The 25,299-nt window shown below is 37.5% G+C and overlaps 1 long non-coding RNA gene across 1 annotated transcript in view; it reads left to right on the forward strand.

Annotated features, from left to right (window-relative positions):
- The first annotated feature begins 244 nt into the window (after positions 1–244).
- The window catches only part of LOC118014400, a 78,138-nt gene continuing 53,083 nt past the window's right edge, over positions 245–25,299 (forward strand). The window contains exon 1 of the long non-coding RNA XR_004680274.1: positions 245–409. This is a non-coding gene — a long non-coding RNA (uncharacterized LOC118014400). The remainder of the gene's footprint in view (positions 410–25,299) is intronic.

Genomic DNA, 25,299 nt, shown 5'->3' on the forward strand with positions numbered 1-25,299 from the left:
CTCCAAATCAGATCAGCTGTCCTTCATCAATCAAAAGTTGGCTGTAGCTCACTCCTCTATTTGGAACAAGTCTAGTCTTCCATCATTATGGCAGAATGGTGGGTTCATGAATAAGGTTTTAGCACAAAACTCAGTACGCACTTGTTATTGTAATCTCAGCCTGTAAAACGAAATGTCTCAAGGGTGAATCAGCCTCATCATCTGCAGTACCACATTTAGAATGTCTTTGTGCATTTTTTTTTAATTCTTGAATTTCTCCCTCCTTCTTCCAATGCAGACCTGTGGCTGGTGCTCAGTGAGGGTGTCCTTATGCATTCAGCTGGAATCTCCAACTATAAATAGGGACTGCAGGCAGTCTTCAACGAAGAAGCACTGGCTGGGGAGAAAATTTGATCTCTGTGCCATTTAGGTAAGCACTGTGGTAATCACCCTGCAGCACAAATTCACTGTGACATATTACCTCCACTCCATGGATGAGGAAACAGATTCCATGAGGTTGAGAAATTTGCCTAAACTTATATATGTAATAATGTAGGCTGATAGTCAGGAATGGAGGGTCAGATGGGAGAGGTGGAGGGAAAGGCACAAAAAAGAGAGGATGTGAAAGTTCCAGTCATAAAGCAAGAGGAAGAGAAGATGTGGAAAGAAACGGGAAGAGGGGTCAAATGGGTGCACTGTTTTTTTGCCAAACGCTATTCACCTGGAGTTCAGTTATAAAGCATTTGAAATATGATCAGTTATCTGTGCACTCACTGCTGGTCTAGAGTCTCTTCGCTAATAGCATAGCCAAAGAAGCCCAGTAGGGGAAATTCTTGGGGCAGAGCTGGCTAACAGGTCCAGTGCCAGATCAAGCACACTGGGGATTAGATTTGACCAGTGGACATGGCATTCTCTACCGCTGGTATCAAGTAAATGTGACCCAGTCGGCTAGAGCTCTTACCTGCCCCAGCTCTCCCCTCATATGGTCAGCGGGCACGAGGCATACGTGCTCCAGGAAACAAGTGGTCTGTGTCCTCAGCTAGTCATTGCTCTGTGCCTCTCACATCTCAGTGGCAGCAAGTTGTACCCTGAGTCATATCACATCACATGATGCAGTCAGGAAATATGCGATCTGACAAACGTTCCTGCAGCACTCAGCATGCTCACCTATAGATAAAATAAATGTGGCAGAAAAGTAGTTGAAATATTAATGGTATTTTTCTTCTTGGTGTTTTCTTATACTCTTTGAACATTAAAAGCAACATTAAAATAGCTGCATTTCTTATACTCTTGGACTGAGAGTCACTACCTATTAAATGATCCTTAGCCCTTGAGCAGAACTTGGTGTTACACCTGTAAAATTTTTAAAAATGAACAAGTCTAATAATTTCAGAAGCCTGATAGTTATGTAAACATTAGAGAGGATTGTAGTGTGTTTGTGGTATCTTTACAACTCCCTGGAAAGTAAATATTAAATCCATGTTTTCCATGAGGAACCTTGTTTTCGTTAACCCAGTCCTTGAAGAGATCACCAGGGATATCACTGTACATTTAATGAAAGTTTGGGAATTGCCATAGCTTGCACTTACAGAGAAATTTTTGTCATCTGGGAGCACAACAGTGACAAGAGACTAATACATGTTCTTAAGAACCAGGCACTTGAATCTACCTGCATTATGTTTACCTTTCTTTTTCCCTTCCCTTCCCTTCCCTTCCCTTCCCTTCCCTTCCTTTCCCTTCCCTTCCCTTCCCTTTTCTCCTCCTCCTCCTCTTCCTCCTCCTTCTTCTTCTTGTAGCAGGGAAGACTCATCAATAGCTCTTCTAGGAATAGGAGTTTGTACTTTTCTTTCTTTTCTTTTTTTAATGATTGAATTGTTGATTAAAACAATGCTCTCTGTCTGTCTCCTCAAAGCTGCCATCAATCCTGGAAACTATTTACTTTGATGAGAGCCAGTTAAGGCACAAACTGAGTTAGAATTCTGGAGGTTATGAAAAGCACAGCAAAAGCTGTGTAATGCAATACACCCTAAATAAAATGGGATTGGACTTCATCCTGTTGTGGGGTTTGGAGTGGGGAAGCCACATGATTAGATTTCTGTTTTACAGGATTATCTTGGCTGCAGCATAGAGAAGAGGCAAGGCGGAGGAAGGGAGACCACTTGGTCATAGTAGTCTTGACAAAAGACAGAGGTAGCCTGGGCTGGTGTAGCAAGAGAATGGAGATATGCAAGAAGCAAAATAACACAGTATTTAGTGGCAGACTCTATGTGGGAGATTAAGGGACATGCTACATCCCTATTGATGATAAACATGGATTCTCAGGGGGAAGGATGTGCAGAGAATGAAGTGGGGGAGTTTTCTAGAGCTTGGAACTGATTGTTACTCTAACTCTATATGTGATCTTTTCCTTACTAGATGAGAAAGTCCAGGAGGATAGAATCACACAGTGTAGTTTCTCTCTACCAGTTTGGTATCATGAAAGAACTCACAGAATAACTGGGGTTTAATACCAGCTCTGCAATTTAGTAACTTTGAAGTATTAGGCACAAATACTTAATGTCTAATCAGAGCCCACTTCAGGCACCAGGAAAATAGCAGTGAACAAAAATGAAAAATCTCTACTTTTATTAAGCTCTGTCTGGGAAGACAAACAACAAACAACTAAACAAAAAACTAGAGAATCACAAACTGTGTTAACTGCTATGGAGGGAAATAAAAAAGGATGATGAGATGTAGATAAAGAATGAGAATCGATCAGTTGCTCAAGAGTTGGGGGGAATACATTACAGGCAGAAGGGACAGCAAGTGCAAAGCCTGCCCATGGGAAAGGGTCTGGTAGGTCACATAACACGTGCTCCATGGAAGTAGACCTTGAAGGCTCTATGGAGATTGAATTTTATTCAAAGAGCAAGAGAAACCATAGATGAATTTTAAGCAAGAAAGTCAACATGCTCAGATTTACATTTATACAATGTCATTCTGGCTAATGAATGGAGAATCAGAGAGGGAGAAAGTGAAGAGAGATTAGCTAAGAGACTATTAGAGTTCTCCAGAAAGGATAAAGTGATTAAAATAATAATAATGCATCTATAGCCTTACACTCTTATAAGCATTTTTTCATAATTTATATATTTATTTTGTCTAAGTTTAAGACAAAAAACCCCACTGAAAATATATTACTCAACTTATAATTTTCCTTCATTTTATTATAAAAATCCAGAAAACTTTAAAAAGTTTTACACTATACGCCTACCACCAAGATGCTAGAATTAACCTTTTCCTATTCTTGCTTTGTTGTATATGTAACCCCCTAATCATTCCTCCATCAGGCCATCTTGTTTTTTGGATGCATTTCAAAGTATAGGTATCAGCACACTTCACTCCTAAACACTACAGCATGAATATAATTAACTAGGAATCTGTATTTTTTTAATTCCTTTTTTTGGTCATAAGACATACATATTTGAAATGCATAAATTTAAATGACTATTCAATGAGTTTGCCAATTTCTTTCTTCTCTCCTTTTGGGACCCTGATGACATTTTATGAGACTTATTGATATTATCCCACAGGTCCATAAGTCTGTAAATTTTTTTCAATCTTTTTCTGCTATTCAAGTTGGATAATCTATTGATCTCTCTTCAAATTCACTTTCTTCTGTCATCTCCAGTCTGTTAATCTCAGTTCTATAACTTCTTTTGGTTCTTTGTTATAGTTTATGTTTCTCTGCCAAATTTTCCTTTTTTTCATTATGTATATATTTTTCTTTATAATATTGTGCTTTAAATCCTTGTCTGCTCATTGGAACATCTGGATCATTTTAGGTTTAGTTCATTTTTTCATTTAGGTTTAGATCATTTTATCATTTTAGTCTCCATTGATTGTCTTTTCTTTCTTTCCTTTCTTTTCTTTTTTTTTTTTGAGTGGGAAGGGACAGAGAGTGATAGGAGAACCAGGATCATGACCTGAGCTGAAACCAAGAGTGGGATGCTTAACCAACTGAGCCACCCAGGTGTCCCAGGAGAGAAAGAATCTTAAGCAGGCTCCACGATCAGTGCAGAACCCCATGTTCAGGCTCGATCTCATGACACTGAGATTATGACCTGAGCTGAAGTCAAGAGTCACAGCTTAACCAACTGAGCTGTCCACGTGCCCCAATTGTTTTTTCTTTTGAATTTGGTTCATATTTTTCTGTTTCTTTGTGTATAAAGTAATTATAGAGGGTTGTATCCTGGACATGTGGATGATATTCTGTGTAGATTCTGGATTCTGTCAAGTTCTTCAGAAGAGTGTTGATTTTTTTCAACTTAAAATAAAACAACAGCTCTGATCATAACCTAAAAACTCCAGTTTCTGTTGTTAGTCATTTATATATGTTGACTGATTACTTTTCACAACCCTATCGATTTTATAAGGTAGACCATTTTATAGAAGAGGAAATTGAGGCACAAAGAAGTTAAGTAACTTGCCAAAGATCATACAGCTAGTAAGTGGAGAATCTTCAGAGTCTGACCTTCAAACACTTCTTGAAGTGGAGTGCTAAAAGTGGGTATAGAAATAGGTGGACAAATCTGAAAACTATTAAGAACTTAGAATTTCTCTAAGACTTGGAGAGATATAAGCAGGTGGTGGGAAGGGAAGAATCTAAGAGTATTCTGGGGTTTTGGCTTGAGCAATGGGATGTGCTGATAAAATTTACTGATATAATGAAAACAAGAGAAATACCTAGATTTTGCTTGGTTGTTGTTGTTGTTGCTTTTGTGGGGGGAGTATTATTTTAGGTTTGTTGAATTTGAAATTCTACTAGATATTTGAATGGAATTGTCCAGTGGGCACTTGGGAATATGAGTCTGGAGCTTGAGGGGTGTTTGGATTAGGGCTGGAGACACAACTTTGGTAGTCATCAGAGTATGGGTATCTTTTAAAAACCATTGGATTAGATGAGGTAGCTAAGGCAAAAGTATAGAGAAGAGCTGATGGCTCAGGAAAAATTCCCAAGGCACATAAGCACTAAGAATTTGGGTAGAATTTGGCAAAAGAAAATAAGAAAAAGCAGCTAGTAATTGTGAAGGAGACCAAGGAGAACATAGTGCCATGGAAGTGAAGAGAAGAGAAAGTTTTTAGGAGGTAATAATGTGTATGAAATGCTGTTGGAAGGTTTAGAAAGATGAGGACAAAAGAGTCTCTGTTGGATTTAGCAAAGTGGAAGTCAATAGAGTAATAAGGTTGGGATATGTACTGGAATGAAGAATCAATATTTGAATGAGGAAGTAGAGACAGCAAGTTCTGAACCACTGGTTAATAAGGTCTATTGTGAGTGAAGAGCAGAGGAATGAAGAGAAATTTTTTATGCAAGTGGAGATGATACAGTAGAAAGGGAGACATTTATCAACATTAGCCATTAATCAAGTAGCTGATTTAGCCAATTCGTTGGATTGTTTTGAAAAATCAAATGATTTCTGCACAACTGCTCTGTAGACTATAAATTACTTTAAGAAGAATTTTAGGACTTTATTATTTCTAGGCTTTGTAATTCCTGTGGGTGTTTCTGTTTATCTTATACAGTAAGTATCTATTGATCAAGGCCCCCATTGGTTTTAAGTTCTTTTATGTTGTGTTAATAAAAATTGATCTTTAAATGAGTGCTTTTTCTAAATTATCTCTTTTTGGAGTTTTGACTAGTTGTTTTACTCCTCTGGACTTCATTATTCTATTTTGAAAATGCATGGTAAATGATGAAGAACTATATTTATTGTTATAGAGAGAAGTCCAAACATATTGCTGAGTGAGGAAGAGGGGGGTTTGAAAACAACATATGATATATAATTTCATTTTTTGCAAAACTGTATACATCAATGTATTTATTTCATTCAATTCATTTATTTCATATGTCAACATCTGGACATATTATTAACAGAATATCAAAATGGAACTGTTTATCAAAATTTAAAAATATGAAATAGTAGAACTAAAGAGAATAAAGAAGACAAAACCAGGCAAAAATAGATAATATTTTCTTTCCAAGGTAGGTCAATTTTATCATTTGCAAAGAGATAAGTCTCAAAATCAAGGTGGATTGCATGGAGAGAAATCCAGCTCGGTTTATGTGAGCATGAGCCCACAGAAAAGGACCATGTTAATTTTGAACTTACTACTACTCCTACGTGGAAAAAAAAAAAATCAGCCTGAATCCAGGTGTCTTTTGATCCTTATCCCTTCCCATTTTCTATAAGCCATTCCTTCAACAAAGCTCGCCTCCACCTATGCTTCGCTAACAACACCAGCTCCACTTCCTGACCCAGTTCTGTATGACTTCTTTGGGTTCTGGCTTTGAAGATTTTGTCGGTTGAATCCTGCATCCTTCCTTTTATTCTTGGCTTTATCCAGAGAATGCTGAGTTCCAGCTCAGTGTCAATTTTGGAACACAGATTTCCTGCCTGGCTCTGCAGGACAAATGCTATTCTGCCAGGTTTTTTTTTGTGGCTTTGTTCCACTCTATCTGCAGTGGGCAATAGTAGGCGTCATGTTCTGGTGCCCTCTGATGCAGTCTGCCACTCGCCCAACTACACCTTGGCTTACATCCCTGTGTACCAGTGTTTTTTGTGATTGCCCTTTTTGAATTAGACACACTTTATAAGAAATTGGTAATTGTGCTTATTTTTGGCTGCTGGGAAATGAGTCTTAAAAGTCTCGATCCTAAAAAAAAAAAATCTTATAATTTTTCCAATAGTTTTCTTTGCTTTGAAAAGTTATCTGAAGGTGAGGGAGTTGAAGGACATATTCTTGGCTGTTTACTCTGCCTTAGAGGCCCTTTTTTCTTCTTTCTCCTTATCTAGTACAGCCCTACTTCAAGGTCCAGCTGAAATCCCAGGCACTCAGAAACCTTCTTCATCATCCCTGCTTTGGGGATCTGCCCTTTCTCTGTGTTTTGGTATCACAGAATATCTGCACTGTTTTGTTTGGTTTTCCTTTCCAACTTAAGCTGTGCTGCCTCACCTTTCCAGTTAACAATCAGCTTTGTTCTTCCACTCACTCATTTTTTCCAGGTATAGTCTCTGGAATAAGAGTGCCGGGAATTCTGGCTCTGCCTCTGGTTAGCTGCACTATCTTGTTAAAGACACTTACCATTTCTATGCCTTAGGCTCCTTCTCTGTTCAGTGTGGTAATAATATCCATATTTTGAGGCTGTTGGGATAACATGGAACATGTTTAATACAGTGCCTGGCACACAGCTGGTATCCAATAATTTGTATCTTTTGTATTCTTATTTTTATTTAACTACTCTGTAGTTAGAAGAACTGGAGAAATAGTTATAAAACAGACAGTATTCTACAGAACTGGTTTCTGCCCCAATAGAACTTCCATTCTAGTTCTTAATAAGTAATTACTCAATTATTTCTTTTAAATTCTACTCTTTTAAGAAGTACAGGGTGCTGGGCGCCTGGGTGGCTCAGTTGGTTAAGCGACTGCCTTCGGCTCAGGTCATGATCCTGGAGTCCCGGGATCGAGTCCCGCATCGGGCTCCCTGCTCGGCAGGGAGTCTGCTTCTCCCTCTGACCCTCCTCCCTCTCATGCTCTCTGTCTCTCATTCTCTCTGTCTCAAATAAATAAATAAAAAATCTTAAAAAAAAAAAAAAAAAGAAGTACAGGGTGCTATGAGCATGTCTTCTGACTTCCTCTGGAGGGTTTGGGAAGGCCCTCCTAAGGAAGCAATAAATGACTTTAAATTAGAAAAAGGGATAGATATGAATCAGGTTAATGTCAGGAAGAATATCAGGAATGAGAGAATCCAGAAGGCAAAGAGAACAGCATGAGTGGGAACTCTGAACCCAGGAAAACATGAAGCATCTGAGACACTGAAAGGCATTCAATGTGACTGGAACTCAGTGATCAAATGAGGTGATAGTTCCTAGACAGCCACCCCTGGGTTTTATGTCTCATCATTTTCCTAATATCTTGAGCCTACATATTAAGGAGCCTAATTAATACTTGTAAATAATTAAGTCTACGTGGATAAAGCTGGCTCATCTGATTCCTTTAGGCACCAAAAGAAAATGGTTTTCTGGGTCAGTGATGTATAAGCGAGGGTCCAGCCAGGAAAACAGAAATATGTTGGGCATTTCAACATTGAGAATTTAACATGAGGAGGTAGTTACTTTGGCATCAGAGAAATGAAAAACCAAAGCATGACACTGAAGTAACAAAGAAGGAGTAACTCCAGGAAGCCACCACTTCTCCAGACCAGAACCTCAAGCTTGTCTTCCTTGCATCTCTTCCCTACATCCAGTCTGTCACAAAATCCTATCTTTATAGCCCAGAGGAGCTGGAACTCAGGACTGGGGTGGGGGTAGGAGGAGGTACGTGGTGGAAGGAAACAGTCTCTCTGGCTGCTACTTAGCAGGTGCTGGGAGGACATTCCATGTAATGCTAGTACCTGTATCTCTAAGAGTGAACCATTCAGGTTAGTTCTAAGAATACTGAAATAAAGCAGGAGACTGAGGCCAGTTGTCCATCCCAGGCTGGAGGGCCATTGCTAAGACAACAGTGATAGGAACAGGAAGAAAGCAGAAAGGATCCTGCCTTCTAGTCTTTCTCTAGTAGCCACGATTGGTGGAAACCAATAGGGAGTCAGAGGGCAAAAAGGACACATGATTTGCAGAGCCCCAGCACCAGCGTCACATAGCATAGTATAGAAGGACGCATTGAAGTTTTTATCTTTATGATAGGTTTATAGAAAAGATACAGGGGTTGGGCATTGACTCTTGGTTCGGATGTTTATTTGTTTTCTATTAACATATAATGTATCATTTGTTTCAGGGGTACAGGTCTGTGATTCATCAATCTTACAAAATTCACAGTGCTCACCATAGTATATACCCTCCCCAATGTCCATCACATGGCCTCCCCATCCCTCCCACCTCCCTCCCAACCCTTCCACTCCAGCAACCCTCAGTTTGTTTCCTGAGCTTAAGAGTCTCTTATGGTTTGTCTCCCTCTCTGGTTTTGTCTTGTTTCATTTTTCCCTCCCTTCCCCTATGATCCTCTGTCTTGTTTCTCAAATTCCTCATATCAGTGAGATCATATGATACTTGTCTTTCTCTGATTGACTTATTTCACTTAGTATAATATGTTGTTGCAAATGGCAAGATTTAATTTTTTTGATGGCTGCATAATATTCCATTGTATATATATATACCACATCTTATTTATCCATTAATCTGTTGATGGACATCTAGGCTCTTTCCATAGTTTGGCTATTGTGGACATTGTTAATATAAACATTGGGGTGCACATGCCCCTTCGGATCACTACATTTGTATCTTTGGGGTAAATAGTGCAATTGCTGGGTTGTAGGGTAGCTCTATTTTCAACTTTTTGAGGAAACTCCATACTGTTTTCTGGAGTGGCTGCACCAGCTTGCATTCCCACCAATAGTGTAAGAGGGTTCCTCTTTCTCCGCACTGGATGGGGTCTTGATCTTGGGGTTGTGGGATCGAGCCCCTCGTCGCCGCCCCTTCTGCTCAGTGTGGAGTTTGCTTGGGATTCTCACTCTACTTCTCCCCTTCCCGCTGCTCTCTTTCTCTCTCTAAAATAAATAAATAAGTCTTTAGATAAAAAAAAAAAAGATACAGGGGATAGGAAGGTAAGAACAAAGGAGAAGGTAAGCATTGTTCATTGGATATCAAGGGTGACATAGTCTTGCTTTGGATAGCATCCGATTTTCTGATTTCTGACCTTCAACATATAATAAGTTACTTTTAAAAACTTCGCAGTAAAAAGATTCCATTGACCCTTTCTTTGGTAGTAATAAGATGAATTCCTCCACTAATGTAGAACCACAGTGAAAACATCTATGTAAGTTTATGCCACTCTCGTCTGAGTTGGAAATATATATGCATATGTATATATATATATCTATGCACATATATGTAAAAATATATAATACCTACATGTACACACACATATACACATCCATATTTAAGTATACAATGTGTATTTAAGTATATATTTTAAATGATTGAAAAAGAACAAACTTTGCAAGCTCTCACTCTTGGGCTTAAAGCTGTTGAAAACCAGCACATATTTCATTAAAAGAAGACTGCAGGTGCTTACACAGGCCTAAAAGGGTCTTGCCATATACCATATCTATTGCTTGTGCATTCCAGGGAAAGCTCTGCTTCCCTGCCTTTTCCTTGCTGGTTGATTGTAGACTCCCTGGGATCTGGAGAATCATGTGTGCCTTTTCTCCCAGCTTATGGCCTAAGTTTCAACTACCTAGTGAAGCTGAGCAGGCACCACCCAGAGAGCTTTTTATTACTCCCCTTGCCCTGAGTCCCATGGTATGGAAGATTTCATCACCTAAACCACAAATCAGAGGTTACAAATCATTTCTCAATATTTATGAATAAAAACTTCTTAAAAGTTAGGCACTATTTCAACACTAAGTTGATTCAATTCCAATCACAAGCAAATGGATGTTTGGGCCATCCCAAATAGTTCCAACAAAGACAAAAATGTGATGTGGTTTAGCTATTTTGGAATATTAAAAGTAATGATTGGATCCCTAACACTACCTTTAAGTACCTAAGAGACACAGATTTAGGCCTAATTAATTTTTTCCCACGTGTACTGTATTAAAAGATGTGTTTGCATGGAAGGTCTACTTAGTACAGAAGTGTGACTTGACCGATTCCTCAATATGACAATACTTGAATTAAGTAGTTCCTTTATTTCAACTCAATTAGTGAAATAAGTACTTTGGTGTGGAAGGAACTGATGCTACAACATTTTCATATAAAAGGAGCTTTGAAAATGTTATTATATCATTCAAATTGACTCATCTGTCTCAAACATTCATTTCCTAGAAATAATCCAAATAATCCTTTGTAATAATTGAAACCTTCTTGTTTTATTTCACCTGCTTTTCTTGCTCTGATTTTCAACATTAGAAAGCAATAATAACCTTGGTAAAGATAATTCCTGTGGATCATTATAGCATGGCTAGTCCTAGCTGGCCATTAATTCCTCAGTAATGCCAAATACTTTGATCCCGTTAAGTCAACACAACCCAGAATTACTGACAGTCACAAACCAAGGTCTGACAATTCAGTGTTCAAATGTAAAACAAAATACAGTTTTTATCAGAAATATGAAATACAGTAAACAGATAAATATATTTTTCAAAAATATGGACTTGTTACAGAGACCTAAATAATTACCCAGGTATCAATTTTTAAAAATAAAGTATGCATTATTTATGTGTTTGTTTTCCTGCTGGTAATGATATTTATGTGAGAAACAGAGAAAAAAATTCACAGTGCAAGCATGGCATAAATCTTTGATGGGGTTTAGAATTCTTGGCACCTTTAATCTGCATGATATTTGCTGCCTCTTCATAGGACCCATTATGGGTTTGAAAGACCAGTCATCAAAAGTTAGCTCATTTATTCCGGATGCTTTGCTTTTCTTTCGAATACGTTACCACAAAGTGCTGCATAGTGCCTTGATTATGTTGTAGAGTTGCGTACTTTAACATTAATGCATTAAAATGTAATCTTAGTCACATAGTAAAGCATAAACATTGGACAGAATTATGAAATACAATTATTATTTTTAAAGTAAATGACAAATTGAAAACAAGATTAAACCCGAAGACTGAGGTCCATTTCTGTACCTTTGTTAAGGATCCTTCGCCGTTGTCAGTCGAACCTCAGCTCCTGTCTCTTTCTACTCTGGAAAGAAACTGCTCATCCCCAACTTGGCCAAAGACCTCTTTTGGAGCTTTTCCACCATACAGAGATTTTTAATGGCTTCACTAGATAGTCGTTTACTACTACTATAAAATTTAACTTCCTTATTGGTGCAGTCTTTTGTCTTTAGATTCTTCACTTAGCAATACTTAGTTCTCTCACTACCTAAGTTCCAGGTACCCAGTCTCTTACTTTCCCCTAAATAGGGTAGAAAATTGTCCCTCTGATTCACAAGGCTGCTGTTGATGGAGAGAAATTACAGATATGATGTGCTTCTCCCAGGCAATAGCACACCTAACAATCACATTTTTCCCTTCAACTATACAAAGACTTATTAGCTTCATTTGCCTTTCTTTAAAAAAGCTACTCTGAGCTACTTTTCTCCTTTCTTGGCCAATTGCTTAGTTGAGTGCCTTTAAAATGAGATGTATATCACATCAATTCTATAACAACCCTCATACCTGAGATCTAATATGTTTTCTTCCTGGTCTTATGGAGACCATATATGCTAAGTTAACAATCTAAGTAATATCAGAGTGTAACTTTGAAAACCACATTGAAATTCTTCCAGAGAACAAACAAAAAATACATAGTAATTTTAAGACAAATTCAAATGTTATGGAAAATAATAACTATGTGTAATGAAACTTGTAGCTAAATTAAAACAGGTCCCCACAATAGCTCTTGGTAGGCAGAGCCCATATTTGTGGAGGAGGTAGGAAAATTTGCATAAGAGCCAAGGAGATTTCTGAGACTGAAGAATCAAGAACCTGACCCATCTCTTTTGAGTTTCAATGTTATTAGAATATCTTCAGTAGACAGAGTTGATACTAACTGAAGTCTGCTGGCAGGAAGGACTCCAGACTCTCCTAAGAAATGTGCAAAATTGGTATCTCAGTTTTGACACCAAGGTTTGCATGTTAGAACTACTTTTGGTCAAGCCAGAAACCTGCTTGGGTCATGTTTTAGATGGAGTGACTGAAGATTTGATCATGACCTAAAAGAAGTGTATCAAGGACCAGCAAAGAAATCATTACAAGTGGACAAACATTCTTTGGACATCCAATGCACAGTAGCTATGGGATGTAGCTACTATTGAGCAATTATACTAGTGGTCTGGTTAGACCTCCTGGTTCTCTTCACTTGGAATCAGGAAGTAGGACTGACCACTTTCGATTGAATAAACCTGAAGAAACTTGTATAGTTCAAAGCAAGTATGGTTCCTAAAGGCAAATATAGGACTTCAGCTGATGAAGTAATTAGTGGTATTATAAAGGAGTTATAAATCACCTTTGTATTCTAAGCTTGATTTAAAAAGTAGTGTCAGTAATGTAGGTTTGAAAATGTTAAGATACTCAAAATTTATTCTCAACTTCCAAAGAATTTGGAATAACATCACGTTTGTTACATTAAAATTTTTTTTGGACGGGCACCTGGGTGGCTCCATTGGTTAAGCATCTGACTCTTGATTTTGGCTCAGGTCATGCAGGGTTGTGGGATCTGCCCTGCGACGGGCTCCATGCTCAGTGCAGAGTCTGCTTGAGAGTCTCTCCCTTTCCCTCTGCTCCTCCCCCAGCTCACACTCTAAATAAATAAACAAACAAACAAATAAATAAATAAATAAATAAATAAAATCTTTAAAAAATATTTTTGCAAAGGTCTTATCTCTCTCTCTAACTTTTGTTTATCAAAGGGCATGACTTTATCTTCATTCTTGCTTCACCTCCCATGGAGTACCACAAAGTACTCTATGTAAAATAAATGTTTAATTATCTAAATCAGTATTAAATTATGGAATGAAGGCATAAATTTGGAACATCCAGAATATTTCAAATAGCTAAAGATACACACATTTTTAATGAATAATATTTATTTTATTTGAGAGAATGATTTTTTTTACAACTAAGGTTAAAAATAGTGGCTATGGTGTTATGATGCACAGAGAGTTGGGTTGAGAAGGTGAGTTTAAGTAAAAAGAAGAATTAGCTCTCAGGTGTGCAGCCAGAAATTCTGATTTGTATTTGGAATTTGCCGTTATATATTTTTGGAAAGCCTTTTGATCTCAATTTTCTAATTTCTTTGTCAATCTTATTTGTCATTATATATTTTATATATTGTATTAAAGTGTGTTCCAGTGAGTTTATTCTCAGTATTTAATTTTTAAAGGTTTACATCCTATTCTCTTAAAAAGTCCGTATCTTGTTTGTAATGGTTGTTTATGTGTCAGCTTGGCTGGTCCACAATACCCAGATATGTGCTCAGACATTATCCTAGATCTTTCTGTGAGGGTGTTTTTGGATAAGATTAACATCTAAATTGGTGGACTTTTAGTAAAGTAGATTGCCCCCATATTGTGGCTGGGCCTCATCTAATCAGCTGAAGGCCTGAATAGAACAAAAGACTGACCTCCACAAGGAAGAGGAAATTCTGCCAGCAGATGGCCTTTAGACTTGAATTGTGGCATCAGCTCTTCCTTGGTCTCTAGCCTGTTGGCCTACCCTTGCCAGGTGCCACAATCATGTGAGCCAATTTTTTAAAGTAAATCCATCCATCTATCTATCTATGTACCTATCTATCTATCTATATCTATCTATCTCTCTCCTTTTGGTACCGTTTCTCTGAAGAACCTTAACCAATAGAAAGTTAATGAAAGAAAAAAACACAGAAACCATGGTATAGCAGGATTGTCATATACAGTAGTTTCGAAATGAATTATCTGGTATTCTCTTTAATTTTGAGGAAATGTAGAGAAGAGGAGAATATATTCAGTGACAGATGTAGGGAACAGAGTAAGGCATTAGACTGATACTATCACTAGTTACCCCTCATATCAATTCTTCTTTAAGTGATAGGTTCCCTTTTCACATCTTCATTTGCAGCCATGTGTGGTCTTGTGTCTAAGCTCTGTCCAATGTTATATGCAATAGACTGGATGTTTATTGAGCTCCCAAATATTTATGTTGAAATTCTAAGCCACAGTATGATGGTATTTGAAGATAGGGCCTTTTGGAAATGACTAAGTCATGAGGGTAGGGCCCTCATGAAATAGATTAGTACTCTTATAAAAGACCCCAGACAGCTCCCTTGCCCCTTCTATCATGTGAGCAACAGAGAGAAGATGATCATTTATGAACCATGAGGCAGACCCTCACAAGACACTGAATCCTCTGGTGCTTTGATCTTGGACTTCCCTTGGACTACCCTTGCCAGGTGCCACAGTGAGAAATAAACATCTGTTGTTTATAAGCAACCCAGTCTAGGGTACTTTGTTGTAGAAGTCTGAATGGACTGTGATAGAATGTAAATGAAAATGTCTTTCATTTTCAGCAAGTGTACCTAAAAAGAGGGGTCAGGTCCTTCTTCCTTTCTTTTTCTAACAATGGTTAGAACCATCTTGGACAAAGAACTGATTATGAGAACAGAAGCCTAGTTTTTGGCACTGCAAGTCTCCAAAAGAGCCCTGGGCTATCTACCTCTAGATTTTTTTTTACATGAAGAAGAAATAAACTCTTAATTTGTTTAAGCTACTATTACATTGGATAGCCTTATTTCTTGCAGCAGAATGTAATCTCAATTGACATATAGTTATTAGGAATTTGGAGGTTGATGCTCATATTTTCTCTCAAAATGATATTGTTAATTCTGCAATTTGGGATTCTCTTTTGTAGACCTCAACCTCCAGACAGAGACATAGTATTCTAGTGGACAGAACTGAAAATTTCTCACCTTATTACTTAATATTCTTCATCCACACTGTAAGAGAAGAGTAGCAAATATAAAAATGATGATAATTATTTGACTTCTCATTTCTGAACAGAAGTCTCTGTTCAAATTACATCTGTGCCCCAATCCATTTCAAACTGAAGAGGTTCTCAAGCTAATTTAGATTTTGTATTTTCTATGTCTTAGGAAGATATAATATTGGTTTTGCTTAGATTCACTTAGAATTGAATTTAAATTCACTCTAACTAACATATTGCTTTGGGACCATTCCTTTTTTTTTTTTTTCCAACCTCTACCTCAAACATCCATTAGCCTAGTAATCAACCAATAAAGACTAGCTGTGGATGCCCCAAAGGTGCTTGAGCCAATTGCTTCAGACTTTCTACTTGTTAACAGCATGCTTTGGTACTGACCTCAAGTGTTGTTTTTATGGCTGTAACTTCAACTTTAGCGCTGCTATTGGCCCTTTGGATTGGGTGTTCATAATTGGTTTTCATGGCATCTTATCATTGGTTTGCCTTAAATGATATTTAGCTTGTTTTTACTTTCTACCATTTACATCCTGAGTTAGCTTGATCAAAGTTTTCCTTAGTATCCTAGTTGTTGATGAGGCAGGAATAGTCATGCTGAGAAGTGGGAAAGGAGTTGGAAATATGGAGAAGGTTGGCCATTTTGTCACAAGATTCATTTTTTCTTTTGAGAGAATATTAATAGCTTCCATTAGTTGGGGGACAGTGAAAGATTTTAGGTAAGGAGTGAGCTGATCAGATCTATATCTAAAAATATGATTTTGGTGGCCATATGGAGGGCGGCATCAGGAGATGATATCTAAGAGAGTAATAATGGTTAAGTGGTGATTATAACAGTCTGGATGAAAGACAGTAAAGCCTAAATGTAAGCACTTAGCAGTGATTATGGATAAAAGGGAAATTTAAAGAACTATTTAGGAGTAGAGATCAAAGTACATAGAAATCAGATGTGTTATGGAAGGGAAGTCAAAAGAAATCTAGAATGAGCCCTGTATGTTGCTTGAGAAACCATTTTGAGATTGGTCTGTTCCCAGAAATGGCAAAAGAGAAAAACAAGGGTATAATTTAGAAGGAAGATACTAAAGTCATCTTGGTTTATGCTCAATTTGAGAGCCTCTGAGCCATTTTTTTGGGCCTAGTTTGCATTTGAAAATACAAATCAGCAGGTCACAGGAGACATATGGATGGTAGAAATGGAGGTGGAAATCCCCAGCAGTTGAAGCCAGGGAAATGAACAAGTTACTGAGGGAGAACACAAGCTGAGAAGAGATGAGTTCTTGATTAAGGATAGAGTCACAGAGAATACCAAATCATGAGGTAAAAGAAGGGAATCTTAAAAAAAAAAAAAAAAAAAAGTGAGAGTGAGTAGTAAGAAAAATTATGAAGGAAGAAAGAATTATGTTGAAATCTATCTTCATTTCAGGAAAACAGTTTAAGCAGCTGTGGCAGACGCAAAGCTCTGTGTTCAATAATCTGTTTTGCTCTGGGCCAGAAAGACTGCATTTTCCAGTTCTCACGGCACCTCCATGGGACCGTGGGACTGAACACTGGCTGATGGAAAGGAGGCAGATGTGGAAGTAATGTAGTCTACTTCCAAGCCCCATCCCTAAAACATTGCAGGTGATCACATGCATGCTCTCTCCTTCCCATCCATGGGACTGGATGGAGAGTCATGCAAGAGAGCTTTCTGATTAGAAATACCTATATCAGGGCGCCTGGGTGGCTCAGTCGTTAAGCGTCTGCCGTCAGCTCAGGTCATGATCCCAGGGTCCTGGGATCGAGTCCCACATCGGGCTCCCTGCTCCGCGGGAAGCCTGCTTCTCCCTCTCCCACTCCCCCTGTTTGTGTTCCTGCTCTTGCTATGTCTCTCTCTGTCAAATAAATAAATAAAATCTTTAAAAAAAAAAAAAAGAAAAGAAATACCTATACCAGACTTCACTTGACTGAGAGATAGACCTTTATTGTGTTAACCTACTGAAATGTGGAGGTTATTTATTATAGCAGTTAACCACCTTAATGGATACAGTTTAAAAAAGTATCTTCAAATGGAGGTAGGCAAAATAGGTGAAGGAGATTAAGAGGTACAAACTTCCAGTTATAAAATAAATAACTCATGGTGATGAAAAGTGCTGCATAGGGAATATAGTCAATAATATTAAAAACAATAATGGGGATATGTAATTTTAAGTTGTACTTTTGGTATTGCTGACACACTTTAAAAACACAGCCATCTTAACAATATGCATCTTTCAAGATACTTTATTTGCTGTCTTTTGAAGCAAGGATGTAAGTTTCAGGGTCATTGGAATGGCACCAAATCTTAAATTTATGTTTAAAACAGACTAATAATAGAGGAACAGAAGGTTAGTACACACATATACACTCAATGATTGTGTCCTGATTATGTTATAGCCTGTCAAGGACACTAGCAAGCCTTTTCTCAACCACTCTCCTTGGGGTCATCAAACCAAGGGTAGGTCTAACAACTAAAATTCCTAGTGTCAAGGGGTCATGACATTTGCATGTGATTTCCTTGAATAGAATGTCTAAGCAATGGTTTACTACCATGATGGAAACATCCTGGTCCCTGAATTATGAATCAAATATAATATAATATGTACCTAAGTGTAAGAAGTAACAAGGACACAGAAGGAGTTTTTCCCAAGTCAGTCTTTTAGACTAAAAGAAAAGGCCTCAAAGGCAGCCTCAGGAATTATGAGTTCCTCAGGGGGGTATGTTCAAGAAAGTAAATTCAACCACATGAAGGAATTTAGACAACAAAATTCATAATCTTGGGATTATAACCCCAAATAAAAAATGTACCCAATACTCATTTAAATGATTAAAATGGGGGAGAAAAGACAAATCTCCCATTTAAAAAAAAATCCAAATAATTTAGGTTGATACTGCCCCTTCAAGGAGGTGTGGACTGCACTTCGTGGCTTGCTTCCAAAGAATATAGGAAAAAAAAAAAAGGAAGAAATAACTTCATAGTGGAGAAATCTGGCAAATGCTGCTTTAGCCAGGCCATCAAGTTTAACACCATCAGCATATACCCTTGACATGATGTGATAAGAATGACACTTCAGGGCGCCTGGGTGGCTCAGTCGGTTAAGCGACTGCCTTCAGCTCAGGTCATGATCCTGGAGTCCCTGGATTGAGTCCCGCATCGGGCTCCCTGCTCAGCAGGGAGTCTGCTTCTCCCTCTGACCCTCCTCCCTCTCATGCTCTCTGTCTCTCATTCTCTCTCTCTCAAATAAATAAATAAAATCTTAAAAAAAAAAAAAAAAAAAGAATGACACTTCACCTCTGTGGTCTTTCTCTCCAAACCTATAATCTCAGTGAAATCATGAGGACAACATCAGACTGAAAAACCAGAGTGGATGACATTCTACAAAATACCCGACCAGCACTCCTCAAAACTGTTGAGGTCATCAAAAACGAGGAAAGTCTGAGAAACTATCACAGCTAAGAGGAGTCTAAGGAGACATGACAACTATGTGCAATGTATCCTACATGGGATTCTGAAATAGGTGAAGGCTATTCAGAAAAACTAGAGAAATTTTAACAAAGCATGGTTTAGTTAATAATAACGTATCAATATTGGTTCATTAGTTGTGACAAATGTATCACAACAATCTAGGACGTTAACAGAAGAAACTGGGTGTGGGATACATGCCAACTCTCTGTACTATTTTTGCAACTGTTCTAAAAATCTAAAACTATTCTAACATGAAAAAAAGTTTGTTTTTAAGAAAAAGAAATTCAGAAATAAAACATTTGCTTTTTTTCCTTAAAGAATAAATCTAAACATATAGTTCACAGCAAAACTGACCACAATCCCCTTTCTTTCTTTTCTGATTCTTTAGCTCTCTGAAACTCACTGGTGGACTCTCTCTCTCCCCAAATCCACATTGGTTGCTCATTTTCATCTGTCTCCCTGGTCACCTTGATTATACGCTTCCCTAAGCTCCATCTTCCTCAATACAAGATGTTCCCCACCAGACATAGCCCAGTAGAAATTTAGTTTGTCCCCTGTGGTTACTGTTTTTCTTGGAGAAGTTAGGTGACCAGGCTCTTGTCCTCTGCGCTCTTTCTCATCTTTGTTTCATTTCTGACAGAGGGCTGGGGTGAACTGTGGACCTGTTGATCATTCTCAGTCCATTACATGCACAGATGATGATAAATTAGCAAATTAAGGGGAGGGGGTAAGCAAATCTCTTTATTTTAGAAAAGTTAACTGCTAAATTAGCATAGGAGGAAGTAAAGGTAGGCCTTAACTACCATGCTGTTTACATTTACCCCCAAATATCATATATTTAATTAAAATCACTGACTATGAAATTTGAAGGGAATTCAATGAATATCTAATTCTACATTCTCAAGTTACACATTAGGAAAATAAGGATCAGATAGTTTTTGTGACCAGCCCAACATAATGCAGTTAGTGATCAGAAGATCCATGACTATTCTCCTCCTCTTCATTTTTCATGTTCTTCAAACACTGAATTCAAAATTTTGTCATGATTGAGGAGAGTTGCAGGCTTTGATGTGGTAATTCTTCTTTCTTGTCAAGCAGGGAACATGGAAAGAAATGAAATAGGAAATGAATACACTAAAAGGATGAGACTGATCAAATACTGTTTTATTCCTTTTGACTTAAAGACCTATCTAGAGATCTGCATCCTGTAAGAAGGCTTGCATGAGCAGCGTGACAACCTGCTTGATGATCCAGTCACTACTACTTTACGGTGCTTGGTCTCCAGAACCATGGGGCTTCTGAGCACCAACTGTCAAGTAGATTCCTCATTAAATAACTTGCAACCATTGTTTTTATTTAAGCCTTTGAGAGCATCAGAAGGCAAACATCTCGTTTAATTACTCCTGTCTTTATCACTTCATTCAGGTGAGTAGTCATTCACTCATCCGCTCAGGAATCCATTCATCCATCTCCAATGTGCCAGACACTGAGTTAGGTGCTAGAAACACAGACATGAAGAGGCATCATCCCTAAATTCAAGGTGCATACTGTCTACTAATTTAAGTGTTGGTGAAGAAAGCCTAACAGTGTTTCATGTAAAATCTCTACAGAACTTCTACCTTAACTGTACTCATTAAATATTGAACCCTATTTCACAACCTATTAGATAAAGACTCAAATGGTATCTGTAGTAAATACAAGTGAAGAATTCTTAAAAACCACAGAATTCAAGAAAAGAAATTTAAATTGTACATCGTTTCTTCTTTTTACGTGCAAATGTGTATACACACACATACAAGTGTAACAGTTTCCATGTTGATCAACAAAAATTCAATATTGGAAAGACCAGAAACATTAGCCTACCAATAATTATTTTAAATATTTATAAATAAAATTGTATATATTTATCAAGTCCTCTGGTTCCCTAGGCCTCTGTGACTTCTGGATTATCCAGTGATGATTTCAGTGTCTGTATGTCCTATGTGGGCCCATGGATGCCAGAGCTATCTCAAGGGTTAAATCCAGCCCAGACACTTTAGCTTCCCTTTACAATAGAAATCAAGAAATATTTTCTCACTTGGTTATGCATAAGGGAAGGGATTGAATACACAGCCCAGGTTGTTGAGATGGATTTATTAAAGAAGTTATTTTACTAACTTAGACAACAAAGTATAACTACAATGTTTTGACACGTAGTGACAAGTCTCACAACACATTTCTTTTGTTCACTACATACTGACTTTTACCTATAAAGTTCAGTGTCATTGCATAAATTAGAAATAGTAGCTCTGTTTGGCACAGTCCCTGAGAATAAAGAATGTTATTGTCCCACCAAAGAAGAAAGACTTCAAAATTATATTACATCATTCCCACAGCTAATCAGTGTGTTCCCATGCCACACTCTGTTCATGGTTGCCTTTGAAAATTACAATTCCTTGCATAGTCTTTGGTGCCAGTCATGTTATTCAGTCAAGGTATAATGAAAACAAATTCGTCTATTGTCAGTTACTGTTCAAAGGCAAAAGCAGAAAAAAGTTGCTGCAGAAACGTTCCAAACCAGCTAACTGCCTGAGTTCTAAGAGACATTCTAGGAGAAACTCTTCACAAAAATAACAATAGCAATAGTGAAAGTGGCTAGCATTGTGACATTTCCTTTGCGTGCATCATCTTATTTAAACCTCACAAAACCCCTATGAAGCAAGTGGAATTTCTCTCCCCTTTTTATAGATGAGGATATTGAAGGTCTGAGAGAGAACTTGCTGAAGCTCACACACCTTATAAACGGTGGAGTTGAAACTAAAACACAGAGCATGCTGTGTTTGTAACCATTAGTTTTTAAGGAATTTATATTTCAAAAAGAATTACTTAAACACTTTTTTAAAAGCTACTGTTTAGTTTTGGAGCAAGATCTGGACTGGTCAGACTTCAAAGGGGAGCTACAAATAAGAACGACTCATTGGAATATGCCCCGAGTTTTGTTCTTATTTCTGCCATTGATCATGATATAAGTAACTTATGTGTGTCTCCACACATACATACATGTATCATTTCATTTACCAGGCTCCCATCTTAACATTTTAAGGGTCAGTTTGTGATTCATATGTATGCTGAGCTTTCTTGTTTTCCTGATTTTGTTCATGGTCTTCTCCTTATTTGGAACATTCTTTCTCCCATGTCTACTTGGTTAACTCCTTCTAAAACCTCCAGCTTTGATCAGTTACCTCACCTAATCCTCATAAGCAGTATTTTAAACTTTTACCACTATCTACTGAACCCTCTCCTTGTATTTAGCTTCCTATTGCTGCTCTAACAAATTACCACAAACCCAGTGACTTAAAACAACAGGAACACATTATCTTGCAGTTGCGGGGGTCTGAAGTTGGAAATGAGTATTACTGGGCTAAAAGCAAGGTGTCAACAGGGCTGTATCTTTCTGGAGGCTCAGGGGAGAATATGCTTTGTTACCTTCTTCAACTTCTGGAGACCAGCTACATTCTTTGGCTTGTAGCCCTTTCCTTCATCTTTAAAGCTAAGAGTATAGCATCTTGAAATCTCTCTGTGATTCTGACCTGCCTCCCTTCCTCTTTTACTTATAAGGACCCTTGTGACTTCACTGAGCTCACCTAGGTCATCCAGGATAATCCTCTCTATCTTAAGGTCAGCTGATTAGCAACATTAATTCTATATGCTACCTTAATTCCTCCTTGCCATGTAAAATAGTTTTTGGGAATTAGGACATGGGCATTTTTTATCTCAAAGAGATATCTGTACTCCCGTGTTCATAGCGGCATTATTCACAATAGCCAAAGTATGGAAACAACCTAAGTGTCCATAAAATACCCACACACAAACACACTGGAATATGATTCAACCTTAACAAAGAAGGAAATCCTGTCATTTGTGACAACACGGATAAACCTGAAGGTCATTACGCTAAGTAAAACAAACCAGAAAATGAAAGATAAATACTGCATAGTATCTCTTATATGTAGAATATATATATTAAAAAAAAAAAAGTTAGACTTACAGTTACGGAGAGTAGAAAAGTGGTTGCCAGGGTCTGGGGAGTGAGGAAATAGGCTGTCCTATTTCCTATGAGGAAATAGGGTAGAGAGAATGTTAAGCAGGCTTCATGCCCAGCAGGGAGCCCAACATGGGGTTCAATTTCATAACCTTGAGATCATGATTGAGTAGAAATCAAGAGGCGGATGCTTAACCAACTGAGCCATCCAGGTGCCCCTGGGGGATGGGGATATAGGGAGAGGTTGGTAAAATGGTGCAAACTTTCAGTTATAAAATGAGTGGGATAAATAAAGTCTGAAGATCTAATGTACAACATGGTTACCATAGTTAATAACACTATATTGTACAATTGAAATTTGCTAAGAGAGTAGAATTTACTCTCTACCCCAATAAATAAATAAATAAGGCAGATATGTGAGGTGATGGATGTGTTAATTAACTCAGTGGAGGTAATCCTTTTAATATATATGTGTATATATATATATATATATCACAATAATCACATTGTATACTTTAACCATCTTGCAATTTTATTAGTCATTTATACCTCGATAAAGCTGGGGGGAAAAAAGAAAGAAAAGAACCCTCCCTTGATTCTATGGCCTGCTCCAGTCACTATTCTGTCATTCCTTTCTTGAAAGACCATTACTATATAGGTTTTGATTAGTTATATCTAGTCTATTTTAGGAGTGTTGATTTTGTTCCATCAAAATGTATATGTCTATTCTCAACACCAATATCATACTTTCTTTATTATTATAGCTTTAGAGTAAGTCCTGAAGTCAGGCAGTGTAAATCCTCTAATTTTTCCTTTTCTATGTAAAATTGCTTTGGCTAGAAAAAGAATACACTAAACCTGAGAATGTGGAGTATAGAAATAAAAAAATAAGAGCAGATAATAACTAATAGAAAAGTAGATATAGAAGTGAGGAACAACAAATCAAAAGTTTGTTCTTCAAAAAGACCAATAAAATTGATAAGCCTTTGAAGTCCTTGATCAAGAAGAGAAAAGAAATAAAAGCAATATTAGGAACAAAAATGGGGACCTATTAGATACAACGTAAGTTATAAGAATATTAGAGAATATTAATAAGCACATGGAAAAACATTGAAAAGTTATTTGAATTAGTTTCTTAGATAAAAACACAACACTGAAACTAATTTAAGAAGAAATAAAAAAACTTGAATGGTTTAATAAATATCAAAGAAATGAAATTATGCATACAAATAAGTTTAGGTCATTTTAAAACTGAATTCTTCCAAACATTCAAAGAATTTCATAGTAAATTTTTAGCACATAAGTAAAAAAGAAAAAAAAATCATAAAGGACAAAAAGGTATATTTGGGTAAGAGGAACAATAGATTAAGAAGATACTGAACTAAGAGGGATAGATACCAAACAACAAATACACTTAAAACATGGAAAGCAACAGCAACAGTTGCTTGAAGTAGGTAAATCACCAACTGTAATTAGAGATTTTATTATACTTACCTCAGAAATGGAAAATAAAGCACATAAAAGTAAGCAAAATGTAAATGATCTGATTAATATGGCCAAACATCTCAAACCAATTGATATATAAAGACCAACACAGCCATCCGTTATGGTCCTGGATAGTGCATTAAGACAAAATAAAATGAATGTATAAAGATTAAATGGAAAAGTTGAAACTGCCATTGATTGCAGCTGATACACTCATCAATAGAGAAAACCTAATAGCATCAATAGATAAACTATTGGGACTGATAAGAGTTCTGCAAGTTTTTTTTTTTTTTTAAAGGTTTTATTTATTTGACAGAGAGAAAGAGAGCCAGAGAGGGAACACAGGCAGGGGGAGTGGGAGAGGGAGAAGCAGGCTTCCCGCGGAGCAGGGAGCCTGATGCGGGGCTCGATCCCAGGACCCTGGGATCATGACGCGCCGAAGGCAGACACTTAACGACTGAGCCTCCCAGGCGCCCCAAGAGTTCTGCAAGTTTGATACAAGATCCAATTTAAAATTAAAATGTTCCTCTACAATAGAAATAATTAATTAGGTAATGTAAAAGCAAGTAAGATATATCAGCAAAAGATTTATAAAGTATCCAGGAGTTGATAAGATAAAGAATGCACAAGATCTTGGGGGCGCCTGGGTAGCTCAGTGGATTAAGTAACCAACTCTTGATTTCGTCTCAGGTCATGATCTCAGAGTCATGAGATCGAGCCCCCTGTCCGGCTCGCACTGGGTATGGAGCCTGCTTAAGATTCTCTCTCTCCTCTCCCTCTACCCCTCCCCTCCACCCCCCTCCCCACTTGCTTGTGCATGCCCTCTCTCTC

This window comes from Mirounga leonina, unplaced genomic scaffold (assembly GCF_011800145.1).
Source record: "Mirounga leonina isolate KUSES-001 unplaced genomic scaffold, KU_Mleo_1.0 Mir_154, whole genome shotgun sequence".
NCBI classification, from domain to species: domain Eukaryota; kingdom Metazoa; phylum Chordata; class Mammalia; order Carnivora; family Phocidae; genus Mirounga; species Mirounga leonina.